This window comes from Lemur catta, chromosome 26 (assembly GCF_020740605.2).
Source record: "Lemur catta isolate mLemCat1 chromosome 26, mLemCat1.pri, whole genome shotgun sequence".
Lineage (NCBI taxonomy): Eukaryota > Metazoa > Chordata > Mammalia > Primates > Lemuridae > Lemur > Lemur catta.
The window spans coordinates 8,007,649-8,034,853 of NC_059153.1; the positions used below are offsets into that span (position 1 = coordinate 8,007,649).

Sequence of the window (27,205 nt, forward strand, 5' to 3'; positions counted from 1 at the left end):
AGATAGATTTTTATGTCACAAAAATAAGTTCTTGATGGGATAAAGATCACGAATTTTGAAAAGAGGAAATGAGAAATATATTAGAAGAGAACACTAATGCCTATTCATTCTGATACATTTCCATGTTGATGGAGACTTTCCTGAAAAGGAACTCATGAGCAAGTATTTTCAAGGTTGATTTAGTGGAAAAAAAATTTAAACCCCCTGTATATCAGAAAAAAAGTTAACAACTTAAAAGACAACATACTTGCACCATATTTGCCACACACATACACACACATATGTGTATATCAGATGAAAAAAATGTATGTTTATTTTACAGTGAATTCTTTCAAATCAGCAAGAGAAAACCTGAACTCTAATTTAAAATTGGGCACAGTACTTTATTACAGACCTACAAATGACTTGTCCACATAGGAGAAAATATTTAGTGTCCCTTCTAAGAGAAGGCTTTGGATTTAAGAGAGGAACAAGATACTGTTTCCTACCCACAAAGTGTGTCATTCCGTTGTACAAAAATATTCTTAGGAAATAATTAGGTATACATGCAATTTGTTTTTCTCCACACTGTTAAAAATAGCAGTGTATTACGAAGAACCCATATAATGGATTTTTTTTTTACTTTTTCACTTAGAATTTACCATACATTTTCATATAAAAATGAATTCATTTAATTTTTATATAAAAGAGCTCTTTTATACTTCCAGGATGTTTTTATATATCACTTATGGGTATATATAAAAAGGAAAATGAAAGCAGAATAAAATACTTAAGGAATTGCTAAGCAATTTCTTCATATTTAGAGTCCTACTCTTTTCTGAATCATTCTCTGTGCCTCACAAGAACACTGGTAATAGAGCATTTCTTAAAACCAAACATCACCTCACATTTTGGCTTTGCAATTCTGTAGCGCTATCTTACTTTTGACTCTGACTTTAGAGAGATTGCTTAACTCATCTGATTGAACACCCAGGCCTCCTCACGACCATTCAGTTCTTAGCAGTTACAAGAGTGGTCCACTTATGTCGCCAAGATTTTCTTCCAAGTTACCAACACCTACACAATTTGCAAATTTTGATTCTGGTTTTGGTGTTTACTCATGTACAGACAATGAAGACCAAATTAGGATGTTATCTGTCCAGGTAACAGCATCAAGATGCTATCACTTTAAAAATGAAACAGTATCTTAGAGTTAATGAACTACAGTAAGTAAGTTCCCATTTACAATTTAAATAATTCCACACATACACTATCTCATTTTCACAAAAACTCTGTGAAGCTAGGATTACCCACATTTTAAGAGAAAAAAGTGAAGCTCATACCAGTTAAGTGGTAAGTAGTGAAGCCAGGAAAAGAATCCTAGTTTGCTGATTTTCAAATCTATCTTCTTTCCTCTACAAGACCGTAGAAGTACAGAACTAATACTAAGTTGGCAAACTATGGTCTGTGGGCAAATCCAGCCCATCATCTATTTTTTTTTTTATGGCCCATGAGCTGATAATGATTTTTACATTTTTAGAAAGGGGGGAGACTATTTAATGACATGAAAATTATATGAAATTCAAATTTCAGTGTCTACAAATAAGGTGTTGTTGGAATGCAGTCACATTCATTTACATATTGTCTGTGGCTGCTTTCACCCTACAACAGCAGAGTTAAGTAGCTGCAACAGAGATTACAGTGGAACACAAAGCCTGAAATACTATGTGGCCCTTTATAGAAAAAGTTTGCTGATCCCTGGTATAAATGATGGGTGCCACAAAAGGACAGAAATAGAAGATCAGTGCAGGCTGGACTTAACTGGAAAAACTTCAAGATCTCATTTTGAGTGAATGTTGTATGCCACATATCCATTAAATTAAATCTCATAAAAACATCTATTTAACTGTGCTACTATAGAAGGCACAAAGAAATATAAACAAAGGCCCTTGCACTCCAGGAGCTGTAATGTTTTATTGGGGAAACACAAAAATATTTTCATAAAACTACCAGAGATAACTGTGACATAACTATGAAAAAATGCAATGCCAAGTAGTAATGTACAAAAATTGATGAGTGGAAATGACAAAAGTATTACAGGTGCTTAGGAAATATAATTTATGCCAATACTGGTGGTCTGAAGTATTTTTCCTTCAAAAGGGATTCATACAAATTAAAAGGTACCACATTTCTTCAAGGAACACTCAGCATCATAAAAAAATATTTATTTCTAAATTAATTTATATACTTAATGTAATCTCAAAAATACTATCAGGGTTTTTTTCACAGTACTAGTCAATTAGAAAGTTTATTTGTGAGAATAAACAAATAAGGAGCCAGGAAAATCCTAAAAAAGAGTGATGGAGAAGCTACCTTTACCAAGTGTAGAGTAGCACATGAATAAAAAGGCCAATGGAAAAAGAAATTCCATAAATAGACCAAAATCTATTTGGAAATTCAGTATATGACAAAGATGTCATTTTAATCAGGGAGAAAAAGGACTATTCTTTTATTGAAGTGAAATTCACATAATGGGAAAAGGACTTTTAGTAAATGGTGTTACAACACTGGATAGCCTGTGGATAAAGATAAAATTTGATGTGTTCCTCACTTTGCATATCAAGATAAACTTCAAACAGATGTAAAAAAAATCAAAAATACAGGTACTAGAAAAACAAACATGAATTCCTTTATGATCTCAAAAAAGGTGGGTGTCTCAAAACCCAGAAGTAATGTATGCTAGGTATAAGGGATAGTGATTGCTAATGGGTAAGGAATTTCTTTATGGCATGATCAAAAATCTTCTGTAATTAGTGGTGATAACTGTACAACCTGGTCAATATACTAAATACCACTGACTTGTACATTTTAAAAGGATGATTTCTCTGGTGTATGAATTATAACTTAATTTTTAAAAAATTAAACAAAAACCCAGATACTGAAATACTGGGATTTGATTCTTTTACTAACTAAATCTGTGACCTTGAGCAAATCACTTCACTTTGCCCTTTATTTCTCCACCTGTGTGACTAGTTCAATAAAGCCTTCCTAAGAGGCAGGACATCCATAATAAATTTAAGATGGATGAAAGACTATCCAATCAGATATGAATAAACATGCAGCTTGAGAGGAAAAAAGCTGACATAAGAAATTGAAAGAAAAACTTCTACTTTTAAAGTATGAACCATTCTCACAGTTCTCAATATATGATAATCTACTATCTATTATACCTTAAAAAGCTTATGTGTCAGAAACCCTAAGTGCTTTTCATGTATTGTATTATTTTCACAGCCCTCTAAGGTAAGCAGAGGTATCCTCATTTTAGAGATACGGAAATAGACGACGAGAGGTTAAATGACCTAACCAATGTAAATACTCAAGCTAGGCTGGAAACTCTGATCTATGTCCCTTCAAGCAACAAACTCTTTGATCCAAAGTATAATAAGAATGAGAACGGACTAAAAATATAAAGTTCTAGGTCTGAATGATGTTTCTGTCACTTAATCATTCTGTGATCTTAGGCAAGTCAATGAACATTTGAGTTTTCTCAGTTATTAACAGAAAATATTAACTCTGGCCCTAGTTTACCTCATGGAATACAAAAAGGCATGAAAAAGCACAGAAATATGAATCTTGTGCAGATAGAAATAATTTCTTACTTTCTATTTATTTTTTATTTTTTGTGGATTGGAATCTTCTGCCAACTTCTAGCCTCTTCAGATGTAAAGGGAATCTTTTCATCTCTGCTTGTAAATTTTCATTGTGTATACATGTGATCATATACAGATGTTTTTATTATATATATGCAAGCAGTTATAGATGAATCCTTTTATTTTAGTTGTACCCTTAAGAACATGAACAAAGTAGCATATAAAAATGGTCATTCTTGTTGCAAAAGTAGTGCTTTACTTTCTAAGAGTTTAATTTCAAACTGTTGAACTCTTCAACTTAATTTATCCATTCTTTCAACCACCTATCATCAAACATAACCTGAATACCCGTTATGTAGCAAGCATATTCTACTGTCTCTAAGGGCCCTGCCAACCCTTAAAAACTACCCGTTCATCTGCCCATCCTGAGCAAGTTGAGAGATTTAAAATTGGAGGATTAGGACTTAATCTCAATCAAAGCTTTTCCTCCCTCCCTTCAAACAAAAGAATTTTGAAGGTAGAAAATTATAAAAGATCACATTTAATTGCCCTTTTAAAATTTGTAACAGTATTAAATGCTAATGTTAACACTGGACATATTTAATTTGCATATATTCTGTAAATCTAAATATTGAAAAAAATGAGCCATGCCCATTCGTTTGAATCCTGACTTTCCTTTATGTTAAGAGTTTTTGAAAATCAAAGTAAGAACTACTTCTCCAGGGATTAGGGGGTTGGGGGGCTAAACTCACAACTAATGGAGTGGTGAGCATTGTAGAGGAGAAGGGCGTGCCTCTAGTCCTCGCTTGGGTGAGGCAAAGTAATAAAATGTAACCAAAATGTTTGTACCCTCATAATATCCTGAAGTAAAAAGGATGATAAGTGATCACACCTAAGCTACAACTGTCAGCAGCAAATAGAAGCCCAAAGGAAGAACAGTCCTGCACATATGAATTTCCAAGGTCAAACACTTCCATATGCTCTTAAGTATTCAGCAGTTGAAATAAGTGACCTTATCAAAGACAAAAAAAAAAAGAACTACTTTGTTTTAAAAAAGTTTTGTTGTTCTTTCAGCCTTCTTTTTCCATAGTATTAAGAAGTAAAATTTATTTAAATGCCTACCATATGATTAGAACTGCCGTAGACCTGTTGTATATACCATATTTCCCTTAAAGTGAGACACCATGGATTGTGTGATGCCGCATTATTTTTTTATCAATAAGAGAAGGTTCAAAATGCTGCCCAATGTGTTTTAAATAAATCATGAATGACAAGTAGCATTCCAACATCAGAAATGTTGAAATGTGAGAAAATGACCATCTTAGAATCTTTGAACTACAGTGTTATCTCTGATTCTTAAAATAAACCACAAAGTTGGTACAGTTGTATCATTTTACTTAATTCAAGTGTTGTCTTTGTTAAATAGCATTAATAGTAATAGTGATAATATCTAACAATCATTGGGTTGCCATTTGCACTAGGAACAGTTCTAAATAACTTTGTATAGTTTCTTATTTTAGCATCACGCTGGTGTCTTGTGAGATAGCTGCTATTTTGGTCCCCATTTTATTGATAGGCTTTCTGTGCTTCAATTTCCCTAAGTGACAGCTAGTAAGTGACAACCTTTAAAGTAGGATTCAAACCCAAGTTGAACTGAATCCAAAGGCCAAGCCGGTTCTATTCCAGTAGGCTGCTCTTTCATTAATGTAGTGAGTAGTAAGAGCTAAAAAGTATTATACTTTCTTCACAGGAACATCAGATATTTGTTTTGAAGCCCAAGGAATCACATGCTATTTATTGTTCACAATTATGTGAATCATTGTATGTTTTGAGATAATGCACTACAATTTTCTAAAATGTCCTCTCACTTTCATAGGACTGCTCTACATTTTGCCTGTGCCATGGGCCGGGAAGAAGTGGTGAGACTCCTCATCAAGAGAAAGTGCAAACTTAACTTGTCTGACAACAAAAACAGGACAGCTCTGATGAAGGTATAGAGCAGCCGGGTATTTTAGCGTGTAATGGATTTGACTTAAATACATAGAATAAAACTGAATGTATCTCCCTTAAGTATGAATCAGTGATCTGTTGAGAGTTTATGTTGAATTCCTAGAATTTTCTCTCTATTTCTTGTTCTAATACTGACAGGCCGTCCAGTGCCAGGAGGAGGAGTGTGTAACCGTACTGCTGGAGGCTCTGGCTAAGGTAGATCTTCAGGATACCTATGGCAACACTGCTCTTCACTATGCTGTTTCTCACCAGAATGTATCAATAGCAAAACAACTGCTCGCACGTGGTGCATCTATTGATTGCCGAAACAAGGTATAGATCAACCAACTTTATTTTCAAAATATTTGAAATGCATTTGTTTTAACATTGACACTTGTAACTGTCAGTTTTCCATATTTGAGATCTCAAGCATTCCCTGAATGAATATATTTTAAAATAACTTAATTGTCTAAGGTTTTGTTTGAAATATTGATTCTTTTAAAGAAGCATTAGCCGGTACGGCTTTCCTTTATGCACTTATGGTCAGTGTGTGTGACAACGCTGAATTTGTTAAAGGTAAAACTTGTTTATTCAAGAGTTTTTTTGAACCCAAGGGTTTTTTTCTGGGTAGTGTAAAGCAAGGCAGGAAGGTGAAATTTGCCCTGGCAGTAGGCTTTATCTTAAAACTCAAACAAAACTAACTCATTTTACAATAAACGGAAGTCTTGCTGCTACTGACAAGTTCCTTAAAAAAGCGATTTGTGTAAAAGTGATTTATCTCTCAGTGGCAAGATTTAAGAGGGACAAATGGAAAGGGAAAAGGAGACCAGTCATATACAGGCTAGTCTGGAAATTAGGTGATTGAGGGGAAATACCAAGAAGAGGGGTGTGTGTGTGTATGTGTGTGTGTGCGCGTGCACGCACATGCGTGCGTGTGCATGTGCGTGTTTGTTTCCAGTTTCTATGTTTAGAGCAAGTGATGTTCAGTTTTGAGACTAAGAATTCTCTTTTTGGGAAAGAGAATTAGTGAGTTGTAAACTTGCCTAGAGATGAGTTTCAGGAGGTCACTGGGGAAGCCAGATTGGCAGTAAATAGGTGTTGATGCACGGGAGAAGCCTTCAGATGGGGGAAGAATGAATAATTAACTGAGTCATTATCCTATTCTTGGAGAAACAGCCACTTAGACAAGAGTCTACTGGAATGCCTTGATGGGGAGGTGGGAGATAAGGAGCTTATAACTAGCACAGTCCAGTTGCATTTTGAGTATTTTAGTCCCTACTCTACCCGTATGCAGGAAAATTAAATGCAGTCTCCTGCTCTTTCCTGTTTTTGGCCAAGTCCCCAGTGATAACTGGAATTGGCCATTTGACTGAGAAATAACACCAAAGTGATTACCTGCTGCACTAGTTCTCAGCTAGAACTGTACACCACAGTGACGTTTGGAAATTTTTAAAAAATCTATAGGGTCTCCCCTGAAGATTTTGCTTTAGTAAATCTAATAAGGCCTGGACATGTATTTTTAAAAATATTTCCTCACAGCTGGGCAGAGTGGCACGTGTCTGTTCTCCCAGCCACATGGGAGGCTGAGGTGGGAGGATCACATGAGTGCAGGAGTTCGAGTTCAGCACAGGCAACATAGTGAGACCCTCTCTCTAAGAAAAATGTTTTTTTTTACCTGAAGATTCTGAAACACTTTTGGTTTGAAACACTGGATAGATAAATATAAAGTATAAATTTCCATATTTCAAAACTTAAGAATTATCTCTGGAATATTTGGAGTTTGGTAAGTGCTGTGTCCTTCCAATCTCTCCTTTCCAATAATATTAGCCTGACATTTGTCTGTCTGTCTATACCTCTGTGGTTGTAAAATTAAAAGGAATATTATTGGTAATATCTATCAACATCCAGAATAACAGCCTTTTCCTTCTAACTGCCAATCATTCACTGCCATTCAGAGGGTCTTTAGAAATTTGCTTATGGGGAGCCTTTCAGTAAGTAGAGGTGGACTCTTTCTGGTGTTCGTGTCTCTTTGCTAGTGTTCAGATGGTTAGGTTGTATTATGGATTATGTCAGTATGTCTGTTGTGTTCATAGAGCTTGAGTATAATCAGGATGGCAGTTTAAAAGACTGAAAACTATGAAGTTCATAAGAATACAGATAGGAATTCATTTAACAATTTGGTTTCAGCAGTCCTAAGAACTGAGTAACCATTTGGTTAACAATCTGGGAAAATCAAGTATCAATAGATTGTAAATGAATAGGTGTTTGAAAAATTCTTGAAGTGAGTATTATGAGCGATAGTAGCAATTTTTATTACATGTTGGGCCTGATGTTTTGGCAAAACCTATGATGGTAAAGAAAGGAAAGCCTTTACCTATAAGTACTTGCTTTATGTACAACCATTTGGAAATGTCCATAGCAAATGTTCAAAACACAAAGGCTGTAGTCTAAATGCAGCCTGTAGGTAGGTTGAGTTTGCCTCCATAAATTGAGTCAACATGTGAAAGTTAGGAGACTTGCAGAAACCTGGATTTCAGGCTATTCTTAATGAAGCAAATCTGGTGCCTCTGGAGCCCATATTCCCATTTGGTAACTGTACAGAGGTTGCCCCTTTACAGGAGGTGTATGTTCTCCAGTTTGCTCCTGTGCCCCCCAGGGACTTGCCTCTGTAAGTATTTGAGGGTAGAACTCCTGTTTTATAGTACATTTTGATAAAGATTTGAAGGTTTTCATGAGAGTTTATACTTGTTCACACTACATAGTGCATATTATATATTAGTCCTTTAGTAATGGGGTTGAATGTTAGAATTTAGAAGTTTTCTTAAAAATCTCTTTTCTTTATGTATATGATAAATATTCAGCCTCCCATTAGAATGCCTCTAAGCCTTTTGAGGTTAATTGTAGTCATAGCTGGATAGGTTATCATGTTGCAGACCCAGTTATATCTTTCTCCTGAGCATTGTCCCTTGACAATGCAAGTGATTTAGGGGCTTGCATTATGATAGAAAAAATAATCCATATAGATCAGTATTAGAACTTTTATTGATAAGCCATTGTATTTTTATTTGTGACTTACATTTTTCCTAAGATAAAACATCATTGTATGTAGCAATTAAAATGGAAACCACAATAAAAATAGATTAAAAAGTAGATATGCATTACGGTCCCAGATTGTCATCATAGTTGAGAAGAAAATTTCAGACTGAACTAAGATATTATTAAACAGGAATCATCTTGTCATAGGAGAAGCCACATGCACCATTTAATAGTAAGGAATCCAAGCTGCTTTGAAGCCTATCTCTTTTAATTCAGAGCCTATTTCTTTAGTGATCCATTTGGAGCAGGAGTGCCTGCTGTTGGCACCTGGGTTCCTCACACCATTGAGGGAGGAGAATCAAGTGAGTTTGTGTCACCTGGAGGAAACCTCCACCTTTATTGGAAAGCTGTCAAAAGTGTATCCCTGAAGGTCTAATTCCTCACATGTTAATGTTCCACAGAAAATTATTGCCAAATAGGGATTAGGCAAAGTTCAAGAGATTTCTTTGGTACTGGTCATATAATGGACAGTTTTGTTAATATTTCTCTAAAGTAGATGGATGGCCATGGAATCTTTCTGTTGGGGTATAGTCCTTAACTTCTGGTAAAGTAGATATTCTTTGGAATGTTGTTTAAGAAACACTGTTGTGGAGATAACAATTTAGATCCTTAATTCAATAAAAATACTTAAAGCACTTACTACTGTGTCTTAGGGTTTGGGGATGTGGAGGTAAAAGATACAGCCCCTGCCCTCAAGAAGCTCTTGGTGTAGATGGGAAACAATAAAATAATGCCAGTGTACTGTGATAAATGCTGTGACAGAAGCAAAGATCCTTGCAGCCCATGAATGTTTGCAGTGACTGTGCAGATGGTGGGAGTTAATGTGGAGAGGCAGAGGAGGGGTGTTTCCAAGGGAGGGAGCAGCACATTCGGAAGGCACACAGGGGTGAGCAGGAAAGGAATACCTTGGGTTTCCTTTCTCTACTATATGTTTAGGTTCACAGGATCTTATATAAGATTTGTAATTCAGTTGAGAAATACGTAATTTTGTGAATGATGAAGTGTTCTTGGTATGTTACAGAGTCACCTCACACCACTTTTACTTGCTGTAAGTCGAAAAGAAGAGGAAATGGTGAAGTTTTTACTAGCGTTTGGAGCAAACATAAATGCAGTTGATAAGTGGAAAAGGTACAGTGGTCAGTTCTTTTTTTTTTTTCCCAATAAACATGAGTATTATTCTAGAGCGTTTAACAGTCACTGATGTCAGAAGTATTACCTTAAGGAAAAGATTAACTTATAATTATTGGGAAATAGTGAGAAGCATCAATACAAATGATCCGTTAGGTAGAAAAGGAATTATTTGGACCAGGCAACATAAAGAACAGTATATAGTAGGATTCCTTTGCTTTTATAATAGTGAGTGATGTTTATTATTTATAATCTGATGTTTTTAGTGATGTGACATTATATTAGCCAAAGGGGGTTCCTGTTACTTTTTACAGTCTTCTGAAGAGTGGAGTTTAACTTTTAGTTCATTTTCTGCTTTAATACTGAATTTCTTAATGCTTTTATAGCATTTTTTAAACACTGCTTCTTATATACCTCTTTTAAAATGCTCTATAGGAAACAGAAATTGGAGTTGAAAGTCATTTTTGTCGTTTGGATGACTCTGCTTTAAGTTGCTTTCTTTGAAGAATATTGATGTTAGGTTAATCCCTAAAAGACGTGATTGCTGTTACCAGATAGTATGGGTTCATCAAGTGTTTTTCTTTTTCATTTCTGGTGGTACTTTGATGCTTTTCTTTTTAATTGTTATGGGCAAGGGAAGAAAGCTTAAATTGGACAAACTTTTCTTTTAATGAAGGCAAACCATATGTGGGTGACAAAGAGAAAAGAGAGAGGCTTTAGAGTCATACAGACGGTTTAATTCCTGGCTTCCTCACTCGCTAGGCTTATGATCTTGGGAACATGATTTATCACCATATATGGTTTCTGATGTGAAAATAATAATAATAATATATCCTTTCAGGGTGGTTGTGCATAATACAATATATTATATCAGACTGAGGAAGACATAGAGAATTCCTCATTTAATTTTATGCCTACTTTAGAGAAGTGATCTCAGCAAAGAATTAGCAACTTCTACTGTCATATCCCTGTGCATCAGACAAGAGGCTTCCTTTTTGTCACTTCGTTTTAGCCTTGGTGCTAATTTACAAAGATGAATGCTTGAGTATCCAAGACGCTTAAGTTTGTTAGTACATGTAAATGGTTAATTCTGTACTAACAGTCAAGGTATTAAATGGGTAAAGCCTAACAACCTAGCCTTTGATGTAACTTTACTAAAGCTCCGAAGGTTGAAGTTATCTCTCTGTTATTTTAGAAATGCTTTCATGCTGGCAGAAGAATCTCAGTCATCACGTATACTCAGTCTTCTTCAGGACCATGTTGATAGGATGGCCTTAGGATGGAATCCAGACGACACTTTTGCTAGTGGTTTTAATAGGTAAGTGTTTCCATGAAAAGACTAGTTAACACTAAATGGAGGTTTAACATAATTAGAAGTATTATATCTTATACATAAGGTGAGTGAGATTTCATAATCTGGTTCAGGTAGTTTTGCAATGGCAGAGAGTTAGTCCACTTCATCAGCCAGAATTCAAAAAAAAGACTAACTAGTTAGAAGGACCAAAGGGTACAGCATTCTTTTTCCCATGACTTTTAAGACCTTTATCCTAAGGCATGCCAATGTCGTACTTTCCACTCCATGTGTAACCTGTATTCCTGGGGAGAAAAATCATTGCACCTGTTTGATATTGCTAATTTGTTATTTGGGTCTTGAAATGGCCAATTTAGAAGAAAATCTTCCACTATCCTTTGGGCATTATGTCCTCTACCCTCCTGCTTGAATTTTTCAAGAAACGAAGGGTTTCCCTAAGTACAAGGAAGACAGTTCTAATTACAGGTTAGAAGGAGGGGAAAACTAGGTGTGAAGGCTCACGCCTATAATCCCAGCACTTTGGGAGGCTTAGGCAGGATGATTACTTGAGGCTAGGTGTTCAAGAACAGCCTGGGTGGCATAGGTAGAACCCATCTCTTAAAAAAAAAAAATAGGCATTGGGTGGTGGTGCCTGCCTGTATTCCTAGGTAGTCAAGGGGCTGAGGCAGGAGGATCACTTAATCCCAGGAGTTTGAAGCACCAGTAAGCTATGATTGTGCCACTGCATCCCAGCTTGGGTGACAGAGTGAGACCATGTCTCTAAACAATTTGGTAAAATCTAAAAAAAGGAAGGGAATTAAAGGACCTTTCAATCATTCTGTCGGTTCTGGTGCTGCCTTGTTGCTATTGAGACTGGTCCTGCAGTCTGGGAAGGATTGACCTTTGCTACCAGGGTGCCCTCACTGACCCAGATCCCGCAGTCTTCATGATGATACGTACTTAGATTTCAAAGTTATTTTTTTTAGATCACATTCAAATGCTTAATTGCTCAGCCATCATTCCCAAAACACCAGTACTCTGCTCTGGCAGTCGGGCCTCATAGCTTTAGCCACACACATAGAGAGCAAGTTGACCTTTCCCTCACACTCAGAACTGTCTGTGGAGTACTCATGTTAGCCTAGACTTAGCCTAGACCTTTGAGCAAGGTCTCAAAGGTAATGGTCAGTTACCCTTTGAGGCCTTTGTCTGTCTTTTCTACAGCAAGTAGTAGTTGGGATTGTTCTAAAGTTCAGAGAGGTTCAAATAATGTTACAGGAAGAGATGAGAATTTCCCTACTTCTTTGCTACCACATCTGTATCCTGAGGGCCCTTTCTATCCCATGTAGCACCTTTTCTTAGGTAGTAGAAGTTCCCATATTGTCCTTCCCCAGAGTAGTGGTCACCAACTCACAGTTGGCCTGGCAAGTGACCTGTTTACTGTTAGCAATGAAAACCTCCCAAGCCACTTGCGTGTGTGTGTCCTGTTCTAAAATTATTTTCAGATTCTTCCTAGCAAGAAAGCCATTCAACAGAATTCTCTGAATCTAAAGTAGAATAGTTGAATTTAACAGAGCCAAGCTTCATCCATGAGTCATCAGTATCCACAAAGAAAAGTAGGGCTTTGTGTTTGCTCCGGCAGCATATACACTAAAATTGGAACCCTGCAGAGACGATTAGCATGGTCCCTGCCCAAGGTAGACATGAACATCGGTGAAGCATTCCGTGTTTTATCCAGTCCCTGAAACATCATTGGCCCATTTGCTGACTAGCTCCAAGGTAACAGTGTGTGTCAAGGCAAAAACAGGTGACACCCAATATTAAAATTGTGTTGGGACTTTCAGTACAGAGATAGGCCCATAATATGATCTATGAAATGTCAATGGAGCTCAGTAGTGTGGAATGTTGTGTGCAAATATGTTGTTAGTAGTCAGAAATGAGAAAATGTCAACTTGCATCGCCTTTGTTCAACTTAAATAAAAATAGGGTTTTGCCTTCCACGTCAGTTGGAGACGGGCATGGAGATTAAGCATCATTCTAGCAAAGATCTGCTGATTCAGAGTTTGAGCAGGTAGGGGAGGAACAGTAGTAGTCCAAGTTAGGTTATGACATCCATTAATTTTCTGCCCTTGCTGTGATTAAGTAGCTCAGTAACAGTGGACAATTATGTTATCCCATTTACTGAAGTAATATTTATAATAAATTTTGTTAAAATTATGAAACCGATGAGATTCCCTGAATTGCAAGCCACAAACAGTAGAACAAGTAATAAACAAGGGTGGGGCTTAGTAACATTTTTGAAAGCTGTATCATTTGAGTATTAGTACCTATGGAAAAATACAATTGTGTTTTGTTTGGGATTCCAAAATCATTTCAGCCATAAAGTTCAAGGACAAATTATTCCATTGATTCCCTATCTTTCTGAGCCTTGTAAAACTGTTCTCTCATTAAATGTTGTTTTAGAACCCAGTGAACTAAGGCAGTAAAATCCTTAGTTTTAGAAGGCAATGAGCCTGAGAGAAGCAACTTGTCCAAGAACAAATAGCCGTTGCTTACAGAGAGCTAGGACTTCTTCTGAGTTCAGGACACGGTGCATCATGTCAAGGGACCTCTGGTTAATTCACTGCTCTATACTCCCTTCATGAGTACTTCGCCTTACTTTTCTTCTTTAACTGGAAGCTTAATAAGAAGTTTGTTGAGCTTACAAACTTGAGGTATATGGGATAATTAAAGATCTGTTATTATAATAGCTCTGATATTGTCTGAAATACTCTTCAGAATTTAATTTATTCGGTAAATGATTTTCATGTCAGTATTAAAATAGTAATTTTATTCATTACATTTTTAGAAATAGAATTCCCCAAGAAATTTCACAAGATAAAGAAGAAAAGATTCTGGAAAATCCTTCTCAAATTAGCAATCCAGGTAAGCCTTCTGACAGTGACTGCCTCTTTGGTGGGCGTACAATAGATACATAAGTAGGAATAGTGAAGTTTTGAGTATAAAGGAGGAGTTTAAAAGGTCAATGTGTAAACTGCATGCATATTTCTTCTTGAATGTTTTTTAGTAGTCTAGAATGCGGAGTTACTTTAAGTTAGGCGTACGCCATTTATTATCTCAAACAATATTGTCTGGAAAGAAATCATTTATTTAATTTTGGTCCCTAAAATGCTGTTTGATATTTTTGGCTAAATAAGAAAGAAGATTTTTAAGTTAGTATATTCCGTTTCCAGTCACATTATAATGAATTGCACTTGGTATAAAAATGCATCTTCTATTTAATTTTTATAATAAATGGTTTGCATTTAGTGAACAGTAGTTACAGTTGACCTTGAACCATGGGAGGGTTAGGGACGTCAATCCCCTTTCATCCGAAAATCTGTGTATAACATTTTACTTTGCAAAACTTTACTTACAGCCTACTGTGGACTGGAAGCCTTGTGATAACATAAATAGCCAATTAACACATAGGTTGTACGTCATATGTGTTCTATATTGTATTCTCACAATTAGGTAAGCTAGTGAAAAGCAACTGTTATGAAGAAAATCATAAGGAAGAAAAAATACATTTCCTATTCATGAACTGGAAGTGGATCATCATAAAGGTCTTTATCCTCTTTATCTTCACATTGACTAGGCTGATAAAGAGGAGGGGGAATAGGAGAGGTTGGTCCAGCTGTGTCTGGGTGACAGAGCAGAAGAAAATCTGCATCTAAGTGGACCCCTGCAGTTCAAACACCTGTTGTCAAAGGGAGACTATGTATTTGTATTACATAGTGATTTGTGTCACAGAAAAGTAACTATTTTTAAAACCGAGAACTCAAAAATACCTTTGTGATAGCATGAACAAATGACAATATTAACTGCAAATTGTGGCCAGTGTGCAGCAATACTAATAGGAGAATATTATTTTATGTATTTATTTTTGGAGACAAGGTCTCACTCACTCTGTTGCCCAGGCTAGAGTGCAGGGCCTAGAGTGCAGTCAGTGCAGTAGGATCATCATAGCTCACTGTAACCTCAGACTCCAGGGCTCAAATGATCCTCCTGCCTCAGCCTCCCGAGTAGCTGGAACTACAGGTGCATGGCACCAAGCCCAGCTTATTTTTAAATTTTTTTTGCAGAGATGGTTTCTTTCTTTTTTTGAGAGAGAGAGAGACTCACTTTGTTTCCCAGGCTAGAGTGCCATGGCATCAGCCTAGCTCACAGCAATCTCAAACTGCTGGCCTCAAGCAATCTTCCTGCCTCAGCCTCCTGAGTAGCTGGGACTACAGGTGCTTGCCACTGCACCCAACTACTTTTTTCATTCTATTTTTAGTTTGCTGGCTAATTTTTTCTATTTTTAGTAGAGATGGGGTCTGACTCTTGCTCAGACTGGTCTGGAACTCTTGCCCTCAAGGATCCTCCTGCCTCAGCCTCCTATAGTGCTAGGATTACAAGCATCATGGGCCACCATACCAAGCCAGTGGATTATTTTATAAAGATACCTTTTGAATGAAGATGTCAGAAAAGCAATTCTTTGTTGAGAAGTACAGATTATGTTAGAAATCCGTATACCAACAAGGTCTCACTATTATTGAATTCATTCCCCATAGGTTAAAACCAAATGATATATATTTACTTCACTAGAACGAGATGTGTTCTCCTATCTGCTGGATAATTGTCATGATAACAGTGACTTTGTGTCCCTTAGCCAAATGATTTTCCTAAGAAATATTCCAGTAGCCCAACCGTGGGCTAAACCAATAATAATAAAAGTAGAGAAGTATTTCACAATAACAAAAATGCTACTGTGCTACCTAGGTGGGACACCTACATCCTTGTACAATCTGAGGTATATGAGGGCACCTTTAATGTAGTATATATTCATCAAAGAAATTCCATAATTTAGGTATTGTAAGTAGTAGGAGACAAAGGTCGAGTAGGCATAGTTTTTGTCTTTGAGGTGCTTGTGATAAGCTAGACCTGTTCCTGTTTAACTTCTGTGTTTCTTCAACGGGACTGTCAAACCATTTTTATTCATCGTATTCACTTGCCCACCTCACAAATAGCTATGAAATGTCTTTTGGGTGATAAGTATTGTTCCGATGTAACTAAACACGTACATTTTACAAATACAGTCAGGAACTTATTTTTATTGTTACTTATATTATTTACTACTTTATTCAGTGGTTACTGGGTGCCAGATGCCCTCTGGGAGCTTATTAATATAATCATCATTTACCTTGTGCTTATCGTGTTAAATGTGTGCCAGACACTTTAAGTCTATCATGCAGAATTAATTCTTTAGACATTGACTAGGATTGAAGGTAAGCAAGGCAGAGTGAGTAGAAAGTTTGCCAGGTAAAGAGGCAGAAAGATGGTGCTTGGCAGAAGGAACACCTAGCAGGATTGCACGTGAGGTCCAAGAACAGCAAGTGCAAAAGCTGAGACTCATGGGTCAGATTTGCAAGGTTTTCCAGCAGTTCCATTTTCCTGGGAGTCACAGGATTAGAATTGAGTATGAGGGCATTGTGGTTATGGTGTAAAGCAGGGATGGTCAAGCTTTCTCTGTAAAGGGTTGAGGTAGTACACCTTTTAGGCCAGGTGGTCTCAGTCATATCTATTCAACCCTGCCATTGTAGTATGAAAGCAGTCATAGATAAGAGGTAAGCAAATAGACATGACTGTGCTCCGACGAAGCTTGGTTTAAATAACCGTGTGGCAGGGTAGATGTGGCCTGTGGCCTGTAGTTTGCTGACCCCCCATGTAGAAGGTAGATGGAAGGTTACCATCTAATGAGACTGGAGGACAAGAGAAGGAAGCTTTTACAATAGTCAAAGCTGTAGTTTCCTTGTCACACAAAGCTTGCATTAGTAGCAATCTAGTGGTTACCCATCCACAGCGAAGGAAATAGTTAGGAAGGTCAGTTTATTCATTTTAAGACGTTGTTCTTTTTCTTGCCTTTTCCCTTTTTTACTTATTTTTTTTTTAGATTTAAGAAGTAATGATAATAGTTGGTGGGTTTTTCCCCCTGTGAGAGCCAGAAGTTAAGAGTCCATGCTGAATCTTGAAATAAAACCTTGGTGGTAGACATGTAAAGAGGAGTTAGAAGAGAAAGACAGTTCATATGATTTAGTGGTTATTGAATGTTCAAATTTAAGGGCAGAGAGAAATCTCAGCTGTCTGACTCACAGGTTTCCAGGTTATGCAGTCACGTTTAAATTGGACACGAGGAAAGAGTAGCAAACTGTCAGGTGTGTAGAGAAGAGCAGCAGGTCAACAGGGAAGATTAACTGTTTTCTATCCATGTTGAGTTTAACGGGATATTCCTGTGGGATATTTTCAGTTGGTAATTGGATGATAGGCATTTCTACCAGGAGATGGAACCCTGAGGTTGGAGTCACAGACTTGGAATACTGTTACTGTAATTACCAAAGTCATAGATCTGAATGAGCTTCTCCTTGATAGGGAAGATGTAGAATGAGAAGGCGGCCAGTGCCAAAACCCTTGGCGCATCCACGTTTCCCAAAGGAAAAGGAGTCAGCAAAGAAGACTGAGCAGTGGGTAGAGAAATGTCGGAGAGGAATCAGAGCAAGTTATGTTGTAAAGATTTTTTAAAACATGAGAATTTCAAGTAGGAGACTATAAATTCTGACAAGTAAGATTACTAAAGCGAGTTGGAGTGAACTTTCTCATGTGTGGTGGTTCCCTTTTCAAAACAACAATTTTAAAATTGTAAGGTCTACTTTGTATGTGACTCGTACTTGTGGTGTCCAGATGTGGAAGGACACATCTTTAAGATGCTACCTAAAAGTTTTGTAACTGCAGCAGGTATCCACATAGGGTCAGGAAAATTGTCTAGACTGGTGAGTCCAATGTGCCAATATTACTCCAAAATTGTTAAAACCTGAAGATCACCTGTAAGGGGAAGTGGTGTCTCTCTTATCTGCTTGTTGTGGAAATGCTTGCTTTATACTCACGGCTTTGATGAGCTCTTGTGCACGCATTCTGAAACAAAACCTGGCAGCAACACTGGAAGCCACTGTGGAACACACATACCCTCCCTCTGACGTGGAATCATAACACAGCCATTTTGGGACTGGGTTTCAAATTTTGGTCAGCAATGGATTACAGACCTGCAAGTTGGAGAAACTGACATCGTTTAAATACTATACTGCAGGAAACTGAAAGAATATATGGAGGAAACTGTAAGGGGATATGCTGAATATACTGGTTCTCAGTACTTGGGGAATTCTGGGGACTTCAGTAGAAAAGTCAGTACCTGAGTGTCTTCATTAGTGCAGTTCTCCTTCCATTTGCCTTCTTCTGATATCTCTGCTTTTCCTGCTTTCTTTTTAATTTCATCTCCAACGAGAAAATAGTGTGAGAACATATTACTAACATGTGTATGTCTTACAAGTGTTTATTATTTCCTTTGAAGACAGTTGGCTACTTGTCCTAAAGTGTACCTGGTATTCTCTTAGATTCTAACGGCAAATGTCTGTACCACAATGACAGTGTCACTGATGGTGGGCTGCCAAGATTTTAGGTGTCTTCTGGGTTGTCAAATACTATGTGTTCTATCTGGCATAGTTTTCATGTGAAATGCTTTTTTGGTATTATATTTGTTCAGAAGTTGGTAATCTGTGATTTGACTAGAATACTTGGTGGCTTGGATCACAACACTTTTAACCTTCTATCTATATCTATATCTATATCTGTCTATCTATCTGTCTGTATGATAAACCCCCATTACCCTCGAAATAACTTGGAGGTCCTAGTGGTCCTTAATGGTCACAGCCATCTGTCTTGGAGCAGTGTATAACTCTTCCTATGCTTCGGAGGCAACTGTATGCACTTTTTGACTTGTTCTTTCAAGAGCCTCCTTTAGTAGGTGAACAGTGTTTTTAGTTTCAGAAGAAATGAACAGAAATCTTAGAAACGAATAAGAGGAGCTTGTGATCAGCAGTACAGTATCTTAGCATATCCAATGATTTTATGTGATCATAGCGCACTGCAGGGTTAAAGTGTCCGCCTCAAGCAATACGCTCACTTCAGCCTCCTAATTACCTTGGGATTATAGGCCAGCATGCTATCGTAGGCTTTTAATGTTCCATAATTTTATATGGTTGATTTAAAATATATTTTACTTTTTTCTTTAGTAGTGGATGAGATTGCTGGAGACCCCGTGTTCAGGTAGGATCTTACCTATTTTTTAAAAATTATGTGTTCACTAAGGGAATACAAAGCAAAGAAACTAATATTTGATGAGTGTTCTACTATGAGCTAGATGCCATATCATGTACTTAACATTGATCATCTCATATAATCTCCACAAATACTTGCAAAGTACTTGTGCTATTCCTGTTTAGGAATTAGGCTACTGTGGTTCTGAAGTTGACTAATTGTCCCATGATCCCATAGCGAACAAGTAGCTGACCCATGATTTGACAATAAACCTGCCTGGCTCCCAAATCCCTACTTCTTCCCCTGAGCATATGATAAAGAACTGTGCAGCACTGGGATCCAGGTACAGGTCCAACTGAGATCGATGCAGAAAGTCAGATTTAGTTATTCGTTAACTCTCCTCAAAAGTGTTCCTTAGAAGCCTGGTTAGTCAACAGCTTGTCCTGATATGTTCAACAATTGCAGTGGTCATTGTTTTCACCATCAAAAGTTTGAGGGCAGATCTCACTTTGCCGTGGCCACAGGACCATAGGTTTAACATAAGCAAGACCAAGCAAGTCCTAGAAGGAGTTAATTTCCTGTAAGTGAAGGATGTCTACAGGTATGCCATGTTTTGTTAATTACAGTTAGCGTCTATTTAGAGGATTTTTCTGATTGATCTTTCTACTTACTGACTTCCCAGTAAGTAGACAGTAAGACTATCCTCAGCTACTGCACATGCCTAGTTCATGAAGATTTTTCTTTTTTCCTAGCATCTTTTTTCTTCTTCTGTGACTTTTCCCTAATCTTGTCTTGATTTTGTTTTCTTTCTTCTCTGCCTTTTTTGGTATTTCTTTTGTTGTGTTTTTTTCCTTTCCATTCTGCCAGCTAAGTCTTCCACATTTTCCTATAGAGGAAATCCAAAGCACACAGAATTTCAGGATTTTAAGCAATCTTAAGAGACCAAGCAAAGTATTCTCTAGGAATTCCACCTGTGCTTAACATCCTGCCCTAGTAATTGCTCAGGTGGAGAACCTGAAAGTCAAAGAGATTAAAGTGACTCATTTGGAGATAGTGAGTGTTAGAACTCAGGTTTCTTAATCGAAAGCCCAGTACTCTTCCTTGTTTATCATCCTGTAGGTGAGTGTTTTAATAATAGACAGTGGGTGTGGGTCTAGTGAAGCCAACGGAAAAGGATAAGAATGGAATTAGCTGATGAACTCAGTGTTAGTGGATATGAATGGAATTAGCAGGGGAACGCCAAGTTTGAAGAGAAACAACACTGGGTTGTATAGGAATAAGCGTTTTAGAAAAGAAATCAGAATATTGGAGTATCTGAGAAGTTTGATAAAGATGAATCACAGGAATGAAGGACACAGGGTGTCGGGAGTTATCTGGAAGAGTGTCTTAAAATAGAGGACTCAAAGGGAGTCCTGAAGAGCTTGCTGTTTTTTTGTTTAATTGGAGGAACTGACAGATTTGGAGGTTGCTATTGAAAGATGTTTGAAGAATTTTGGAAGAATCTGTAGAGCAGATCAGAATGTGGTATGATCTGCCACCACCTCAAGTTACAGAGGACTGGCTGAGAGCCCCTCGATTCCTAGGGTCTGGAGGTTCCTGAAAGACAGATGTGTGTCCCAGGTCCGGTGTCTCCGCCACCTCTTTTCCCAATTCACTGATGTCCTTCCCATGTACATGTAGGGAAGGCAGGGGTGGGAATGGCTGGGAGATCCCTCATGGAGCTTCAGTTGGGTAGTTTGTAACATGTCTCTGCTAGGAGAGTGTGGCTGAGCGTCCCTTTCACTTGTTTTCTAGGAGCAGGGAAATAGAGATCTCCTGCTCTTGGTCACTTGGGCCCATCCTTTCAGGAATCTGTGCTTTCTTAGGCTGAATATTTAGAGGTTGGAGACTGCCATGGAGCCCTGCAGAAGAGGGAGAGATCTGGAAGTGGGAGCCCATAGGAAGGAAGACGTTTAGATAATACTATGGGAAATAGAAGTACAATTTCCAGGATTCTGTTTTTCCAGGAGTCTCTCTGCTTGGGTATCTGAGTGCCTGTGAATCCTTTGGGCATTATGTCCTCTACCCTCCTGCTTGAATTTTTCAAGAAAGGAAGGGTTTCCCTAAGTACAAGGAAGAGAGTTCTAATTACAGGTTAGAAGGAGGGGAAAACTAGGTGTGAAGGCTCACGCCTATAATCCCAGCACTTTGGGAGGCTTAGGCAGGATGATTACTTGAGGCTAGGTGTTCAAGAACAGCCTGGGTGGCATAGGTAGACCCCATCTCTTAAAAAAAAAAAATAGGCATTGGGTGGTGGTGCCTGCCTGCATTCCTAGGTAGTCAAGGGGCTGAGGCAGGAGGATCACTTAATCCCAGGAGTTTGAAGCACCAGTAAGCTATGATTGTGCCACTGCATCCCAGCTTGGGTGACAGAGTGAGACCATGTCTCTAAACAATTTGGTAAAATCTAAAAAAAGGAAGGGAATTAAAGGACCTTTCAATCATTCTGTCGGTTCTGGTGCTGCCTTGTTGCTATTGAGACTGGTCCTGCAGTCTGGGAAGGATTGACCTTTGCTACCAGGGTGCCCTCACTGACCCAGATCCCGCAGTCTTCATGGTGATACGTACTTAGATTTCAAAGTTATTTTTTTTAGATCACATTCAAATGCTTAATTGCTCAGCCATCATTCCCAAAACACCAGTACTCTGCTCTGGCAGTCGGGCCTCATAGCTTTAGCCACACACATAGAGAGCAAGTTGACCTTTCCTTCACACTCAGAACTGTCTGTGGAGTACTCATGTTAGCCTAGACTTAGCCTAGACCTTTGAGCAAGGTCTCAAAGGTAATGGTCAGTTACTCTTTGAGGCCTTTGTCTGTCTTTTCTACAGCAAGTAGTAGTTGGGATTGTTCTAAAGTTCAGAGAGGTTCAAATAATGTTACAGGAAGAGATGAGAATTTCCCTACTTCTTTGCTACCACATCTGTATCCTGAGGGCCCTTTCTATCCCGTGTAGCACCTTTTCTTAGGTAGTAGAAGTTCCCATATTGTCCTTCCCCAGAGTAGTGGTCACCAACTCACAGTTGGCCTGGCAAGTGACCTGTTTACTGTTAGCAATGAAAACCTCCCAAGCCACTTGCGTGTGTGTGTCCTGTTCTAAAATTATTTTCAGATTCTTCCTAGCAAGAAAGCCATTCAACAGAATTCTCTGAATCTAAAGTAGAATAGTTGAATTTAACAGAGCCAAGCTTCATCCATGAGTCATCAGTATCCACAAAGAAAAGTAGGGCTTTGTGTTTGCTCCGGCAGCATATACACTAAAATTGGAACCCTGCAGAGACGATTAGCATGGTCCCTGCCCAAGGTAGACATGAACATCGGTGAAGCATTCCGTGTTTTATCCAGTCCCTGAAACATCATTGGCCCATTTGCTGACTAGCTCCAAGGTAACAGTGTGTGTCAAGGCAAAAACAGGTGACACCCAATATTAAAATTGTGTTGGGACTTTCAGTACAGAGATAGGCCCATAATATGATCTATGAAATGTCAATGGAGCTCAGTAGTGTGGAATGTTGTGTGCAAATATGTTGTTAGTAGTCAGAAATGAGAAAATGTCAACTTGCATCGCCTTTGTTCAACTTAAATAAAAATAGGGTTTTGCCTTCCACGTCAGTTGGAGACGGGCATGGAGATTAAGCATCATTCTAGCAAAGATCTGCTGATTCAGAGTTTGAGCAGGTAGGGGAGGAACAGTAGTAGTCCAAGTTAGGTTATGACATCCATTAATTTTCTGCCCTTGCTGTGATTAAGTAGCTCAGTAACAGTGGACAATTATGTTATCCCATTTACTGAAGTAATATTTATAATAAATTTTGTTAAAATTATGAAACCGATGAGATTCCCTGAATTGCAAGCCACAAACAGTAGAACAAGTAATAAACAAGGGTGGGGCTTAGTAACATTTTTGAAAGCTGTATCATTTGAGTATTAGTACCTATGGAAAAATACAATTGTGTTTTGTTTGGGATTCCAAAATCATTTCAGCCATAAAGTTCAAGGACAAATTATTCCATTGATTCCCTATCTTTCTGAGCCTTGTAAAACTGTTCTCTCATTAAATGTTGTTTTAGAACCCAGTGAACTAAGGCAGTAAAATCCTTAGTTTTAGAAGGCAATGAGCCTGAGAGAAGCAACTTGTCCAAGAACAAATAGCCGTTGCTTACAGAGAGCTAGGACTTCTTCTGAGTTCAGGACACGGTGCATCATGTCAAGGGACCTCTGGTTAATTCACTGCTCTATACTCCCTTCATGAGTACTTCACCTTACTTTTCTTCTTTAACTGGAAGCTTAATAAGAAGTTTGTTGAGCTTACAAACTTGAGGTATATGGGATAATTAAAGATCTGTTATTATAATAGCTCTGATATTGTCTGAAATACTCTTCAGAATTTAATTTATTCGGTAAATGATTTTCATGTCAGTATTAAAATAGTAATTTTATTCATTACATTTTTAGAAATAGAATTCCCCAAGAAATTTCACAAGATAAAGAAGAAAAGATTCTGGAAAATCCTTCTCAAATTAGCAATCCAGGTAAGCCTTCTGACAGTGACTGCCTCTTTGGTGGGCGTACAATAGATACATAAGTAGGAATAGTGAAGTTTTGAGTATAAAGGAGGAGTTTAAAAGGTCAATGTGTAAACTGCATGCATATTTCTTCTTGAATGTTTTTTAGTAGTCTAGAATGCGGAGTTACTTTAAGTTAGGCGTACGCCATTTATTATCTCAAACAATATTGTCTGGAAAGAAATCATTTATTTAATTTTGGTCCCTAAAATGCTGTTTGATATTTTTGGCTAAATAAGAAAGAAGATTTTTAAGTTAGTATATCCCGTTTCCAGTCACATTATAATGAATTGCACTTGGTATAAAAATGCATCTTCTATTTAATTTTTATAATAAATGGTTTGCATTTAGTGAACAGTAGTTACAGTTGACCTTGAACCATGGGAGGGTTAGGGACGTCAATCCCCTTTCATCCGAAAATCTGTGTATAACATTTTACTTTGCAAAACTTTACTTACAGCCTACTGTGGACTGGAAGCCTTGTGATAACATAAATAGCCAATTAACACATAGGTTGTACGTCATATGTGTTCTATATTGTATTCTCACAATTAGGTAAGCTAGTGAAAAGCAACTGTTATGAAGAAAATCATAAGGAAGAAAAAATACATTTCCTATTCATGAACTGGAAGTGGATCATCATAAAGGTCTTTATCCTCTTTATCTTCACATTGACTAGGCTGATAAAGAGGAGGGGGAATAGGAGAGGTTGGTCCAGCTGTGTCTGGGTGACAGAGCAGAAGAAAATCTGCATCTAAGTGGACCCCTGCAGTTCAAACACCTGTTGTCAAAGGGAGACTATGTATTTGTATTACATAGTGATTTGTGTCACAGAAAAGTAACTATTTTTAAAACCGAGAACTCAAAAATACCTTTGTGATAGCATGAACAAATGACAATATTAACTGCAAATTGTGGCCAGTGTGCAGCAATACTAATAGGAGAATATTATTTTATGTATTTATTTTTGGAGACAAGGTCTCACTCACTCTGTTGCCCAGGCTAGAGTGCAGGGCCTAGAGTGCAGTCAGTGCAGTAGGATCATCATAGCTCACTGTAACCTCAGACTCCAGGGCTCAAATGATCCTCCTGCCTCAGCCTCCCGAGTAGCTGGAACTACAGGTGCATGGCACCAAGCCCAGCTTATTTTTAAATTTTTTTTGCAGAGATGGTTTCTTTCTTTTTTTGAGAGAGAGAGAGACTCACTTTGTTTCCCAGGCTAGAGTGCCATGGCATCAGCCTAGCTCACAGCAATCTCAAACTGCTGGCCTCAAGCAATCTTCCTGCCTCAGCCTCCTGAGTAGCTGGGACTACAGGTGCTTGCCACTGCACCCAACTACTTTTTTCATTCTATTTTTAGTTTGCTGGCTAATTTTTTCTATTTTTAGTAGAGATGGGGTCTGACTCTTGCTCAGACTGGTCTGGAACTCTTGCCCTCAAGGATCCTCCTGCCTCAGCCTCCTATAGTGCTAGGATTACAAGCATCATGGGCCACCATACCAAGCCAGTGGATTATTTTATAAAGATACCTTTTGAATGAAGATGTCAGAAAAGCAATTCTTTGTTGAGAAGTACAGATTATGTTAGAAATCCGTATACCAACAAGGTCTCACTATTATTGAATTCATTCCCCATAGGTTAAAACCAAATGATATATATTTACTTCACTAGAACGAGATGTGTTCTCCTATCTGCTGGATAATTGTCATGATAACAGTGACTTTGTGTCCCTTAGCCAAATGATTTTCCTAAGAAATATTCCAGTAGCCCAACCGTGGGCTAAACCAATAATAATAAAAGTAGAGAAGTATTTCACAATAACAAAAATGCTACTGTGCTACCTAGGTGGGACACCTACATCCTTGTACAATCTGAGGTATATGAGGGCACCTTTAATGTAGTATATATTCATCAAAGAAATTCCATAATTTAGGTATTGTAAGTAGTAGGAGACAAAGGTCGAGTAGGCATAGTTTTTGTCTTTGAGGTGCTTGTGATAAGCTAGACCTGTTCCTGTTTAACTTCTGTGTTTCTTCAACGGGACTGTCAAACCATTTTTATTCATCGTATTCACTTGCCCACCTCACAAATAGCTATGAAATGTCTTTTGGGTGATAAGTATTGTTCCGATGTAACTAAACACGTACATTTTACAAATACAGTCAGGAACTTATTTTTATTGTTACTTATATTATTTACTACTTTATTCAGTGGTTACTGGGTGCCAGATGCCCTCTGGGAGCTTATTAATATAATCATCATTTACCTTGTGCTTATCGTGTTAAATGTGTGCCAGACACTTTAAGTCTATCATGCAGAATTAATTCTTTAGACATTGACTAGGATTTAAGGTAAGCAAGGCAGAGTGAGTAGAAAGTTTGCCAGGTAAAGAGGCAGAAAGATGGTGCTTGGCAGAAGGAACACCTAGCAGGATTGCACGTGAGGTCCAAGAACAGCAAGTGCAAAAGCTGAGACTCATGGGTCAGATTTGCAAGGTTTTCCAGCAGTTCCATTTTCCTGGGAGTCACAGGATTAGAATTGAGTATGAGGGCATTGTGGTTATGGTGTAAAGCAGGGATGGTCAAGCTTTCTCTGTAAAGGGTTGAGGTAGTACACCTTTTAGGCCAGGTGGTCTCAGTCATATCTATTCAACCCTGCCATTGTAGTATGAAAGCAGTCATAGATAAGAGGTAAGCAAATAGACATGACTGTGCTCCGACGAAGCTTGGTTTAAATAACCGTGTGGCAGGGTAGATGTGGCCTGTGGCCTGTAGTTTGCTGACCCCCCATGTAGAAGGTAGATGGAAGGTTACCATCTAATGAGACTGGAGGACAAGAGAAGGAAGCTTTTACAATAGTCAAAGCTGTAGTTTCCTTGTCACACAAAGCTTGCATTAGTAGCAATCTAGTGGTTACCCATCCACAGCGAAGGAAATAGTTAGGAAGGTCAGTTTATTCATTTTAAGACGTTGTTCTTTTTCTTGCCTTTTCCCTTTTTTACTTATTTTTTTTTTAGATTTAAGAAGTAATGATAATAGTTGGTGGGTTTTTCCCCCTGTGAGAGCCAGAAGTTAAGAGTCCATGCTGAATCTTGAAATAAAACCTTGGTGGTAGACATGTAAAGAGGAGTTAGAAGAGAAAGACAGTTCATATGATTTAGTGGTTATTGAATGTTCAAATTTAAGGGCAGAGAGAAATCTCAGCTGTCTGACTCACAGGTTTCCAGGTTATGCAGTCACGTTTAAATTGGACACGAGGAAAGAGTAGCAAACTGTCAGGTGTGTAGAGAAGAGCAGCAGGTCAA

General features: G+C 37.9%; 1 long non-coding RNA gene and 2 other non-coding genes across 3 annotated transcripts; all 3 read left to right on the top strand.

Moving 5' to 3' along the window:
- The first annotated feature begins 5,920 nt into the window (after positions 1–5,920).
- LOC123627658 lies at positions 5,921–9,835 on the top strand. Its single transcript, XR_006731400.1, has 2 exons — positions 5,921–5,951; positions 9,736–9,835. It is a non-coding gene; the product is annotated as an uncharacterized LOC123627658 (long non-coding RNA).
- Positions 9,836–12,756: 2,921 nt separating this feature from the next.
- Positions 12,757–12,863, top strand: LOC123627790. Its single transcript, XR_006731499.1, has one exon. It is a non-coding gene; the product is annotated as a U6 spliceosomal RNA (small nuclear RNA).
- A 9,706-nt stretch (positions 12,864–22,569) lies between these two features.
- LOC123627791 lies at positions 22,570–22,676 on the top strand. Its single transcript, XR_006731500.1, has one exon. It is a non-coding gene; the product is annotated as a U6 spliceosomal RNA (small nuclear RNA).
- The last annotated feature ends 4,529 nt before the right edge of the window (positions 22,677–27,205 follow it).